General features: G+C 41.5%; 1 long non-coding RNA gene across 1 annotated transcript; it reads right to left on the reverse strand.

Annotated features, from left to right (window-relative positions):
* Window positions 1-738: 738 nt before the first annotated feature.
* On the reverse strand, window positions 739-6,360 carry LOC119291890. The gene is made up of 2 exons (XR_005142715.1): window positions 3,078-6,360; window positions 739-3,006 (listed from the first exon to the last, which is right to left on the reverse strand). It is a non-coding gene; the product is annotated as an uncharacterized LOC119291890 (long non-coding RNA).
* Window positions 6,361-12,819: the final 6,459 nt, after the last annotated feature.

Raw genomic sequence — 12,819 nt, forward strand, 5'->3', positions numbered from 1 at the left:
AGCTAACAATTACGTAGTTTGCTAGCTGCAAGAAGTGTGTGCTTGTCACAACATTTCAATACAGCAATGAGCAGTTTAGTTGGAAGGCGACAGGGATGAGCTACTCCCTCTGTCCCATAATATAAAAACATTTTTGACACTATACTAATGTCAAAAACGTTCTTATATTATGGGACGGAGGGAGTAGTTGTTGGTTGGCATCCCTATGTCAGCTGTTCCTTGGATCCAGGCTGAATCTCAAATGATTAATTAGGGTCCAAATGACACCATCACAAGTGCATGTGGCATTCCAAAAACAACCTAGCTTGATGAGAAAATGGCAATCACAAACAGCATTTCTCTTTTCTGTACACCGGCCCCTTGCCTTTTTTACTCTTTTTTGGTTTTAAATAACATTTTTTTTCAGAGAGTCCCACAACCCAAAATAAACAACCCAAAAAAGGCCCACAACCCAAGACAATCAACCCATAACTAGAAACGAAAAGGAACAACCCAACCGAGCCATTTATCTGTTTTCTGCGCCAGGAAAGAAAGAAGTCTTGGTTCGGCCTGCCAGGGGACCGACGGGGACAACAACCACCACCAACGTCATCAATAGGCCATGTGACTGAGACCATTTTATATCTCACTAGATCATTGATGGCGCGCGCTGCTGCGCCCGTCTATTTTGACTCATACTCCCTCCATCCGTCTCAACATTGTACTAACTTTAGTAAAATTGTACTAAACTTAAGACACTTTGGACGGAGGAGTACTTGTTAGTGATACAAAGCAACCTGTGCACATTTATTTGTATAATACATTTTCAATTCTGCAATTTAAACGATTTGCATCCATCTATATGCATGATGTAGGATTCTGAAATGTGGATACATCAAACACAATAAGAAATAAACAATTAGGTCAGCCAAAAGTTTTTCATAGTTGCTTAGCATCAATCGGCAAGATAACTTGGAATAAAGGGTACAGTGAAGTTGTCCGTCCCATACCATGAAGCTTCCTGCAAAATTATATGTTTGACTTAGTTCATAAGGAGTTGTTTAATGAATAAGATTCGTTGAGCAAACAAAAAAAGTTGATATGAGAAAGCATGGATTAGCTTATACAAAAATATGGGGCTGGCCTACAAATGTGTAAGCAACTTAAGAAGAACAGCCTTTCTCCCACATTCTCCAATAGACAAACGTCACCCACAGAACTCTACGAAACAGGAGGACAAAAAGATAGGATGGAGGATCATATGCTAATGAAAGCTGTTGTAGGGCACATAAATAAACTTTAAATGGAAAGTCTCGTGTTTTAAGGATACTAGATGATTTCCACACGCGTTGCTGCGGGCATATCCATGTATAACTTGCTGTAAACATTTGTTTTACCATGGAAAAATCTGTTATTTCAAGTCAGTTTTCATGTGAACATAAATCCTAAGTATCTATTTAATAGATGAACTCAACTAACATCCACAGAGATGTCTATGTATAAATGAAAATGACACAATGATTGGTGCCAAACAAAAAGGGTTGACCAACGGTAAAAAAATACGTAACCACAACTGTGTTTATATTTGATATTTCAAGTGAAGCAACTTTGTTCATTCATCATCACTTTTACATCTGGGTAATGGAAGACATTACACTCGTACATTCTTCATAGATGAACATGATGTTAGCTCATCAGTTTATATTTCAAGAGGAGATCATAGAAAGGAGGCATGACAAATAGTTAAACTCCGAACGGGTAGTTTGTATCTACCATGTTGTCGGAGTTGGGTTTCAATTGAAGCTGGAAGTCCTTTGTTACCTGGCTCTAATGTCGGGACATGAAAACTGGACCAATGCAACCAAATGAAGCAACGTGTAATGCTCAAAGAGTATAATGTGTAACATCATAGGTGAAGGATGATAATCTGTACCAACAGAAAGGGTAGATGTCATAGATGTATAAAAAGCGCTACTTATACAGAAAACACCAATTAGTTCCTTATTAGAAAACTGTAGTAGAGTAGAAACTTTAGGAAAATTATATATATAGCAAAATATGGAGAGTTGACGCCCTGATGGCATTGCCAGAGATAAAATAGTTGTGGTCCAAAAATCCAAAGCTTTTATCAATGCGTATAGCAGAGAAATGTGACTGGAATAAGTATCAGAAATGAAACGGACCTTATCTGAAATATTTTGCTATCAGTTCAAGATTCCAAAAATAGAAATGGCAAGAATAAGATATTGGAAAAAAAACATTACATTGGACAAATATTTTTATTGTTGATCAGTAGGCAGAGTTTTGAACACTGCCTGAGCTGGTTTGTACTACATAATAAAGTAAATCATATATGTTTTTGGATATAGTCGAGAGTACGCCATATAGCTCCTAGTAGCTAGTTGGCTAGCTGTAAAACTGGAATAACCATGCAGGACCTTACTGAGAGATAGAAACTGTAAACGACAACCATCCTGTAAACAAAACTCTTCATTCTAGAGTACAATTCCACAAGTTCGTACATCCCGATTAACTATTCATGGGTGTTACTTTGGCAAGATACATGTAAGCGAGCTTCTCAAAATGACAACTATCCAAGTCTGAGTTTATTAGTTTATTAGTAAGCAAACACAGAGCCACACTGAGCCATGCACAAAAATCCAGAGCGAAGTACTATTACAGAAGCTGGACAAACAATACTCCATGCTCTAAATTGTTTTAGGAAGTTTCAGCGCTTCTAATAAAAATCAACCGGATCGGAGATATGTGCACGATCAATAATATCTCGCACATGCTTGCCGGTAGTGCTTGAGTTAGAGAGGATTGAGGGTGTGAGACACTGACCGAACTTGCTTACAGCAGGAGGTGGATGTAGATGGAACAGAGCTCTCTTCCAAAAAATTGCTCCGTACAAACAACAACAAAAAAATCAGAGTTTTCAATCCAACCTTACTCGAAAAGATCGCTTGGATTTGAGGAGACCTTTGGTGCAGCCTTCTTTGGTGCAGGTGATTTTGGAGGAGTAAGCTGACCACAAATAAGAGTTACCAATCAAAGCTAACTCATGTTTATACACACTCGAGGTCTATCCAACGCACCTGCATGCCGTGGCAGGAAACGGAGACCCTACTGGCATCGCCATCAGCCCAGCCCTTCCAGGCCGATAAGAAAGTGTTCACCGGCCAGCACGGCGCCCAATCCATGGCTGATTCGTCAGGCTGAGCATCCTTCCAGGCGAGATCCCAGCGACCCGGCCGGTATGATTCCACCCACCAGTATAGGCCACCACTGCTTGCTGCAGCCTCTTCTGCACGTCTTCCATCTGCAGGGAGTTGCGGATGAAGCAGGGATTTGCGGAGGCCACCAAGGACAGCGCCGGGGGCGAAGGAGGAGGAGAGGCAGCCGACAGCACCGCAGAGGCGGGCGCGGCCACTGCCGGGATGCACCCGCACCTCGGAAAGACCAACCACCCTAGGGGAAATCCCTGTGACTATGAACGAACATGTAAGCTTAAATGGAAGAACCAATCCATCTGTTACTTGTGCATTTTTTCAGCGGAGAAGATGAATGGGGAGAGCCACGGATGGTGGAGTTAATTGGGGAGATGGGTGGGAAATTAATTGAGATGAGTGGGGAGGGGAAGATGATTGGGTCGGGACGCTGCATTTTGTACGCATCAGTATGTGGTGTGTACCTGGCAACCGAACGCTGATGTGGTCATTGTGTACGCTGATTAATAGACGGTGGGTCCCTCCTGTAAGCCGGTAGAGGAACGCTGACGTGGCTAGATTGCTGATGTGGATAGGCTGCATGTCAAGAGAAATTACATAGTGGGGATGAACTATTTAGGTACTATAGATGAGGTTAAACATAATTTCTGTTATGCCGAGTACTGAGTGCATACAATGGTTTTATTTTCATCAAAGTAACTACATAATCTTTGACATGATTCAGTTCACAAAAACAAACATTGTTCTATTTGTATGCCTTCCCCGAAGACTGGCATTTTAACATTTGAAAACATTCATTACTAAAATCTAGACAGTTACTCTATTGAAAGCATAAAAGAAACCTTCAGTGAGATAATATGTTATTAGGCTAAAGGGACGATGAAACACATCATCACCTAAATCGAATTAATTTGTTCTCTTAGGATTAAATATCACATTATGAAACAATGTTATTATGTAAAGTTATCTTTAACCAAAGGGGGGCTCATATTGGTCATAAATTATAGACAACACATAATCCTTTTTTCAACTGTATTCTTATAATATCCTAACAAATTCAGTGCCATAACTTATCAATTTTATTGGCTTTTGCACTGACTTTGCGTGGATTGATGTTCATCGGCGCGCAATGCGGCAAGACAGCTCCAGCACCATCTCTATTTGCCTCGACTTGGATGAAAGCTTTGTAATACTGGTACAAAAACATGCGAAAAGTACAAGAACAGAAAGACAGATATAGTTGGAACAAATTAAATGCCCTTACCAACACTACTCTTATGACCTCTCAGATCGATCCTTTGAAGCAGAAATACTATAGATGGTGCGAAGGCTGAAGCTAATTATCAACAATTGGAAAACGTTCTTGCATGTTGCACTAATATTGAACATTATCCACAATATATATATTATCTTGATGCGATGGAATGGTACGCTAGCCTACAAGCGCTACCTAAATCCAGCTTATCAAATCTCAAATAAAATAATTTATCAACAATCATGCACAAAGAAAGTTCTTACCATCATATAAAATTCCAAATTTACACAAATTATCAGTTTTGCTAAAAAAAACCACAATCTAGCAAACTCTGGAGCAGCAAACATTCAATAATTCATTCCTTTTTGCAACATCTGGACAAAGAGTAGATACCATTTGGTCAGATAGGAAAAGAATTAAGAGGGTGTGGAACAATTGCATCAACATGTGTTGTTTTTGCATCTGGCTTCACACTTGAAGGTCACTTCTCTGTGCATAACCTCTTTCTTAAGGGTGGAATGATAAACCTATTTTTTAAGATGAAGCTTAATTAGTTATAGCCTTATAGGAATGGGCAAGGAAAAGCAATACCTATGAAGAGCAATGTCATGGAGGATGAGCTGGTTACTAAAATAAACACAATCAGACCATACTGCCACAATTACAAATCTTGACAGGTCCAAAATTTATACTCTCATTTTTCATGCAGTTGTGCAAAGCACCAAAACCCTTAATTTACTACTTAAAAACCTTTTTTTACTGTATCTCTGGTTTCATAACGATTTCCCTGATTTCGATCTGATCCGGATATCGTAATGGCTTATTCTTATACCTTGTCTCTTCTTCTTGGTCGTGATTTTTATTTAGCCATACCAGCAAGAATCGTTATACAACAATAATAATAGATGGACAACAAAGCGTACATTAAATACTCCCTCCAACCCAAAAAAACCACGACACTTCTGTTTGGATCGGATGGAGTAGTTTATAAGCACCACAAGGAAAAGGTTCGTTCTACTCGGTGCTAACTGGTAACTGCTTTTTGTTTTGTTTCTTTGCCTGTACTTTGCATACATGACACCCTCCAATAAACAGGGCCACTATCTTGCCATAGGAGCAAAGCAATCGAGGCAATTTCCTAGAATTTGCATCTGCCTGAAGACACGGTTCATCGTCAGCTCAAAGAAAACTGCATTTTCTAGACATTTGACATGGTACCAGACAAATTTCTCAAGGTCGTTTTTCTTTCTTCCAAAATCAAGACACATATATGACAAAGGAAGCAAAGTCTGTTTTGTGAGCAGATTAAGTGAATCCTCAGAACCGCAGGCTGAGGAACAGACGAACAGCTGGTCAAACAAATCTAGCCCAAATAGACTATAGCCAAGGACAAAGGAAAGGGATAGAAGGAGCACCTCTTGCTCTTGTAGTAGAGGACAACCTACAGGTAGAAGATGAAGGACCAGGAAAGAAGGTGATCCACCCGATTACCTGATAGAGTACCTTCAGCCACACCGAGTTCCACGACGCCGACGGCCCCCAAAACTCAACGTTGCTACTGTCGCTCACCACCGCATGGCTATGTGCCAAGAGCGTGGAAGAGCTAGCAGCAGCAAGCCCAATAACTCCAGATAAAAATTGGATACATACCCATTCTTCAGGGGTGTGGTGCGCCACCGATCTGGGGATGGAGCTCATGGCCGCCCAGAAAAACAGATCCTCCCTTATGGCCTTTCCGACGAAAGAAAAGATAAGTAGGACATCGACGGCTAGGCGGAGACGGAGGCGATTTTCCGATGGGGCGGGCATGGACTGCGCCACGAGGAGGTGGGATCACGTGTCGTGGGTGAGAGAGATGCGAGATCCGGGATGGGAGTTGAACGAGAGACGAGACGTCTGGGTGGAATCGGAGGAAATGTTCGATGACCGTCCATCTGAGATCGGACGTTCCTTGGTATAGGCGAACGAGAGGGCCTGGATTTGGCTTCGGGAGCAGCTGCCCATAGGACAGTCGGCCCATGAGAAGCCCATGCGCGGAAGGAGGTGTATCGGACGGCCAGGAAGGATCGAGCCACAAAATCTGACGGCAAGGAGCGTAGATGCGTGAGAGGGCTCGCTTTAGGTGCGGTTATACTATCCTTAATTTGAATGAGTTAGAGGCGCTAAATAAGGGACCAGACAACTATTCGAATGCACAAGAAAAATCTTGTTTCATAGGAAAATTTATCTATTCGCTGTGTCTTTCATTTTCCCCCTCAAGATTAGTCCTAATTGTTTTTCTTATTGGGATGCCTAATTATTTAGCTCTGCTATTGAGAAAGAAACCATTCATACGACTGTAACATATTTATCCCTGGCTCTTGCTATTTCCTTCCTTCCAACGGGCTGCCTCTGTGCCTACTAATATTTCCTTATCCCAATGGTGCGCTAACTCCAGAACAAGGATTCGCCAAATTCTTATTTTCTTATTTGTACCATGAAAACTATTTCAACTATATGTACAAAAGGATAATGTTATTTACTTTAATTTTTTTAATAAAAGATAGGGCCCACCCACCCACCCCCTCCGATTTTTGTTAAAGAAAACATCCGATTCACAAGCATTTTCCCTACCCTAACTACAAACATTTGCATCAGCTCAGATCATCACCAAAAACCTGGAAGCACATGATCTAAACATCAAAGCTTAAAATGGACTCCAGCAATATAACAAAATAGGTAAAGATCCAAGAACTAAAAATCTAAGACAAGTAGACCAAGCTAAACTAGAGCAAATATGAGGACAATCCGTCAAAAAGAGAACTAATGCATTGAGGGATAATTTCTGCAAAGAGTTGTCGCCACACTAGGGAAGGCCGCAGTTGAGATTCTTAAGCCACTGATATGAAGCACTCCTCGACGCCACCCTTGTGAACCTCGACCCTCTACCTGCACTATGAGAGTTACCGCTAGCATCAACACCTTTTAATTTTCCTCCTTTATCTGCAAAATTGCACAATCCATTTTCAGTTTCCAATTTCCACTTCCATAGCCATCCAAGCTTTGTTCACAAGTTTAGTATTAAAGATCCCAAGCCACCCTAATCCTCAGGTCCGAAACAGGTTTTCCAATTAACCAAATAATATATATTTTCTTATCTTCTCCTTCTTGCCACACAAACCTGACCATGTAAAACTCAGCTCTCTTCTTGTCCCCAACACGTATGGGATAGAAACACATCGCATATAAAGGAATATTCACTAAACAAAACTGCACAAAGTAATCCTACCAACAATGTTCAACATTTTCCCCTGCCAACAACCACCTCTTTTCTCTATTTTATTTTCCACACCATTCCACTATTTATTCTTAACTCTCACATTAGACGCAAGCATACCAAGGTATTTCAAAGGAAGTTCTCTAAATTTACAACTAAATACTCCTTCTGTCCCATAATGTAAGACATTTTTTTGTCAAAAAGCGTCTTACATTATGGGACGGAGAGAGTATTTCCTGATATCAATCTTTTTTTGTTAACAACATCTCCAAATAAGAAAAGCACTTTTATGAAAATTATCACAGGCCCAAACATTTGCTCAAAATCACTTAAAATAAATTTCATTTTTTTGCACTTTCAACGTCGTCTTAAGCAGTTGTAACATATTTACCCCATGATCAACGCTCCCATAACCACCCCATTCTGCTTGGCTTTTCCTATGATAATAGCAAGAGCATCAACAACCAAGTTGAAAGGATCGAGAAGAGGGGTCTAGAGGGGGGGGTGATTATACCCTTGACGAGTAAAAGTGGCAGTTTTTAATTTCTTCAAGTTAAGGTGGAGTTTAGCACATATTAAAGGGCACCCAATACATCTCAAGCAAGCATGACAAGAGTATAGGCAGCAGAAAGAGTAAAGCATGCAATTTGCAAGAAAGTAAGGAGTGGGATTGGAGTGTGCAAACGCAAAGGAGACGCGGAGAATTTTTGGCGTGGTTCTGATAGGTGGTGCTATCGTACGTCCACATTGATGGAGACTTTAACCCACGAAGGGTAACGGATGCATGAGTCTGCGGAGGGCTCCACTCACAAAGGGTCCATGAAGAAGCAACCTTGCCTATCCCACCATGGCCATCACCCACAAAGGACTTGCCCCACTTGGGTATAGGGCTGGAAAAAAAGCTCGAAACTCACGAGCTAAACGAGTAGCTCGTGACTCAACTCGAATCGACTCAAACCGGAAGAATAACGAGTCGAGCCGAGCTTTATTTTTAAGATACCAAGTTAAACGAGCCGAGTTCATGAGTACTCGTGTAACTCGTTAGGCTTAGTATAAAAGTCAGCCACCCAGTACCACCTTACATCCCAGGCCAGTCGCATAGGCACAACATAAGGCCCATCTATAAAACACTAGGCTCAGACGCCAAGGAGATGCACACCGTGTTTCCTCTCCTTCCATCCGTAGCGAACTAGCGAGAGACTAGACTATCGACGCCCCTGCCTCCTCTGTTCGTGAGGGCGTCAGTGCCATGTAAACCCATCTCCCGGGTCATGTACATGTTATTAACTTTCTCATTATTATGGTCATGTATCATTGTATATGGAATTGTGGTCATGTACATGTTACTGACTTGCTAACATGTTGGTGGTACTGACAATTGTAAGTTAAGCTACTTAAAATTGTTTTATGAACATCGTAAATGCTTAATATGTACATGTTACATTCCCTATTAATATTTTTTATCATATTCATAAGGTTTGGTGTTCATATCTATAACGAGCTTAACAAGCTAAATGAGCTAGCTCACGAGCTACATGAGCCGAGCCAATCTTGGATTTGAGCTCGTTATAGTAACGAGTCGAGTCGAGCTAGCTCGTTAACAAAATGAGCTCTAGCGAGTCGAGCCAAGCTGGCTCGACTCGGCTTGAATTCTAGCCCTACTCAGGTAGATCTTCACGAAGTAGGCGATCTCTTTGCCCTTAAAAACTTCTTGGTTTAACTCCACATCATGTCGGAGGCTCCCAAGCGACACCTAACAAATCTAGGAGACACCACTCTTCCAAAAGGTAATAGACGGTGTGTTGATGATAAACTTCTTGCTCTTGTGCTTCAAATGATAGTTTGCTCAACACTCAACACTCTCTCATAGATTTGGCTATGATGGAAGAATGATTTGAGTGGAAAGCAACTTGGGTAAGGCTAGAAATTAAGGTTCAAATGGTAGGAATGAATCTCTTGATCTCAACACATGAGTAGGTGGTTCTCTAAGTATAGGTACATTCTGATGCCTCTCTTACTTGGTAAGAGGAGGGTGGAGGGGTATACACTACTAGGGAAAATCCTAGCAGTAGCGCTGGTTTTGTGCTCACTAGTAGCGCGGGTAGGCGCGCTACTAATAAGGCGCTATAGCTATTGCTTAGCAGTAACGCGTGCCGGCGCACGCTACTGCTAGGACAAATAGCTGTAGCGTTTGTTCACCCCCACGCTACTGCTAATGAAACTAGTGGCGGCGCGTTTTCTCTCCATCATACTAGTATTCATTTTTTTTAGTGTATTTATGCGGTTTTCTCTCCATCGTACAAATATTGGTAAAATACCAGTTATGAGGATCATTATGTCCAGTGTGTCAAATGAAGGTGGATTAGGTTCAAGTGGAGGCAATATGTGGTGCATGTCAAAAGTATACTACTAGTCCAAACTAAACTTGATAGAGTTTGGACTTGTAGTACTTTCGATGTGCACCACATGTTGCCTCCACTTGAATCTAATCCGCTAGCACAAGCTATTTAATCATCATCATAGTAATTACCACCAACATTATTTATTTAATCACCACTAACACTAGCTAATAATAATCATCATAGTCATTACCATCAACACTAGCTATTTTATCATAATAGTAATAGTGTAGCACATCATCATCCTCAAACTCATTTCTAGCTAGCTAATCACTCCTGTTGCTCTCTCTCTTAGGTAAAATAACATAAAACATGTGTAGATCTCCTCCTTAATCAAGTTGGAGCATGCAGATGAACCTGTCTCCTAATCGTCGGTTGCGCTTCTATTTGCTGCCCCCTAGTACTTCTCTGCGCTCCCCCATCACATATTTGGTCCAGTCTTGCACTAGTAAGCATCCGTCGCTAATCTTGAATGCACTACAGTAATATGTAGGATATCTTGGCCGTAAGCTAATAATACTCATGGTACCTTTAGTCTCGATCTCATAAGGCACAACATTCATCGGGACTCCCTGTTGAAGAACATGATATGGTAACATACTTAGCAATGAAGTTTAGCTTCAAAAATAATGTATGGAAAAGATGCACTGAGGATAAATATTAAAAATCTTACCATCCTTCCTAAATACATGTGACCGTAGTTCAGTACAAACATTATTGATCGCACGTTTTTAGTACTAACATTTCTGAATGCAGGAAGAAAATTTGTCTTGACAGTATCAAGATCCGCAAGCCATGAAACATAATGACTGAGCTCCTCGCAGTTGAGTTCAGCCCCGGCACAGTATACGGTCCTGTCTATCAAGCGCTGAACATGTTTGCTTGCACCAAAATAAGCTATCAATAGAAATTAATTGTCAACTATTTTTGAATAAACAATATCAAAGACATAAATATAGTTGAGAAACTCACATTTTGGTATAACTGGAGGCGTCTGCACATCGATCCAGATGTCGGTATTACCTTCAATATCATCTTTCGGACGACTATCAAAGGTGATAACCATATCAGGCTCAAATGCATAAGTCTTGCATAGTGCTCGCCATGTTTTGCATCCAAAATAGGTGTAGTCATCTGAATTGTATAATTTTGTGTGGAAAATATAACCATGCTCGGTCTTCAAGTAAAATTTCTTTACCTCCATAGTACGACTGCAACCTATCTTATCCAATACAAAAACTCTTGCATGGCAGGGGATACGCTAGTAGAATAGTAAAAACAAATTATAAGTTGAAGCAAATGAAGCATATGGCATGCTTAATTACGAAAAAAGACTTGTCATTATGACTTATTGTATCCACTTCGAAGTTCTCGTCCAGCTTGATGCTGAAGCACCTATCATCATCTAGGAAGATTCTGTCACACAGGCCGCGCTCGTCTTTGCAGTATTTGCAAATACTGAAATCCTTTTCGTCGTCAGACATTTCCTATGTTCATCGTTAAAACATTAATTGAAAATCGATCGAAGACAACCACCAGGATACTCAACACACAAATCCGGGGCACTCGATATTTCCTACATATTCTGGCACAAGTCATGCCAAAATTCACGGAAAAATCCGGCATGACCTTTGCTAAAATAGGACATATCGAGCGCCTGAAATTTGCAGAAACGGAAATGAATCAACACTCCGGCAAAACATAGGTCACTCGGAGGTGTAACCTGAAAACATGACCGGCCACTTGGGCAAGCACATATCCTATTTGAGCAACACAAGATATACGTTTCAAAATATCTTATAGGACTCAAATTAGCATGCATTGAATAAGTAAAAGTAAATCATCTCATGCGTGTTCGTACATCGTCGGATATTATCACTAATACATCCCGAATAGTGTCATACATATAACATCACTAATACAACTAAAAACCTAGCACACGACGGGTATCGGCGCGGGGGGTGGACACCCACAGAGAAGGAACCATCACGGGATCATAGCTCCAGTGAGATCCCTAGAGAACCTGCCAGGTATTGGAGAACCTCTGCTCCAACGCAAACAAGTAGCGACGGATGTGCGCGTCCTCCTCACTGACACAGTGACGTACCACCTCCGCGGGGTCCTCGAGCCTCTGGACCGTCACTGGCCCACGCGACCGCCACCAAAGAAGGTTCGGGTCAACGACAGGCTGGCTCCTCACCAACCTGCGCCCCCCGGTAGGTAGCGCCTCCCAGTACCACCCCGACAGAGCCCAGTCCCGGACATGGCCCATCTGTTCAAGCAGGTGTCGTCCTCCACCGACTCGACGACGAGGATGCGGGATAGGCATCATCCAGGTCGATGCGGGAAAAATTGCTTTAACTAAAAAATAGCAACAAGTTCTTACTAACATGTCCTATTAATTCAATTAGTTCTTACTGAAAATAAACTTACTATAAATAAAAATAAACTAGTACCTAGCTAACTAGTACCTAGTTCTTACTAACTAATTAGTACCTAGGAACTACTGCTAAGGGTTCATACTAACTAACTAACTAACACTAAAAATAGCCTAGGGTTCATACTAACTAGCACTAAATAGCTAGGGTTCATACTAAGCAAACAAGAGGGATCGGAAGGGGAGAGTGCTTACAGAGGGCGGGGAGAGAGATGGGGTCAGGGGAGACGGCAGCACCGAGGCACGGTCGGGCGGGGTCGGGG

This window comes from Triticum dicoccoides, chromosome 4B (genome assembly GCF_002162155.2).
Source record: "Triticum dicoccoides isolate Atlit2015 ecotype Zavitan chromosome 4B, WEW_v2.0, whole genome shotgun sequence".
Lineage (NCBI taxonomy): Eukaryota > Viridiplantae > Streptophyta > Magnoliopsida > Poales > Poaceae > Triticum > Triticum dicoccoides.